Here is a 1,175-nt window from a genome sequence, read left to right as displayed (position 1 = left end):
CTCCCCTGTATAGATTGGGTGTGTGAGAGCTACTTAGGCCCAGTATGAACTCCCCACCCCTTTTTGAATTGTTTTTTATGACTAAAGTAAATTTTTGTGTACCTTCACCCTTGTCTCTTCTTTTCGCTGCCAATTTACATGGTGCACAACCAGCCATTCCACTAGGTCCCTGCACGCAATTTCTTTCCCCTGGTGTGCACATGTTGCAAGTGCCAATGACACTGCCAGTGACATTTCATAGAGCAAGGCTGCAAAAGCCTCCACTGTCCATTGCAAAAGCCTCCATTATCAGCCTCCGTTGTCCAACAACATGCTGAGCAGCTCTGCACATAAAAAAGTTGGGTGTGCAGAGCTCTTTTCAATAGTGAACTGAATGTCTGCATGCGCAAGAGGTCAAGATGGCATTGCAGCATGCACCAGGCCTTGGTTGGTTGGTTGGTTGGCTGGTTGGCAACCTTCAGTCTCAAAAGACTGTGGTATAAGCCTACAGCACCCGGTATTCCCAAGCGGTCTCCCATCCAAGTACTAACCAGGCCTAACCCTGCTTAGCTTCCGAGATCAGACGAGATCAGGCATGTGCAGGGTAACAGTTGTTGCAATGGTAGATTCTGACTTACAAACACAATGGTAAAGGCATGATTAATATGTTTCCATAACCAGAGACTATCTTGGAATTGGGACTGAGGGTGGAAGAATGAATGGATTTGTGCCTACCTAGTCCTGTTGCATCTCCAAAGCATAACAAGAGCCCCACTCCACTCAGCAGTTTTAATACACAGATCAATTTTGCATTACCTCCTTCTGGCTGTGAGTGCTCATAGAGGGAGGTCATAAAACATTCATAGGCCCAAGAATGCAAATGGAAGCAAAGAGTGAATCTTCAGTCCAGGGAAGGGGCCCGTGAAAAAGTTTGTCAAACGTTTGTGCTCAGCCTCCAACCCTAACTAATGGCCATTTTCATTTCTTTCACATAGCTCCGCAGATCGGACAACTCGGTGGGATTTGGACACAAAGCAGGCAAATATATGCGTTTTAAAAATAGATTACATTAATGGCTCGGTCCTATCCTGGGTGGGCCCAGAGTGTGTAGCAATGCTTCTTCTACTTCATGCTATGAACTGGCTGGGGATCAGGCAGTGGCAGAGAGATAAGTACAGAACTTGCATACTTAATCC

General features: G+C 46.1%; 1 pseudogene; it reads right to left on the bottom strand.

Moving 5' to 3' along the window:
- Nucleotides 1-481: 481 nt before the first annotated feature.
- On the bottom strand, nt 482-598 carry LOC136643188 (5S ribosomal RNA; annotated as a pseudogene).
- Nucleotides 599-1,175: the final 577 nt, after the last annotated feature.

The sequence above is a fragment of the Tiliqua scincoides genome, chromosome 2 (genome assembly GCF_035046505.1).
Source record: "Tiliqua scincoides isolate rTilSci1 chromosome 2, rTilSci1.hap2, whole genome shotgun sequence".
NCBI classification, from domain to species: Eukaryota; Metazoa; Chordata; class Lepidosauria; order Squamata; family Scincidae; genus Tiliqua; species Tiliqua scincoides.
The sequence above is the reverse complement of the archived record's forward strand: the minus strand, read 5'-3'. Positions and strand labels throughout refer to the sequence as shown.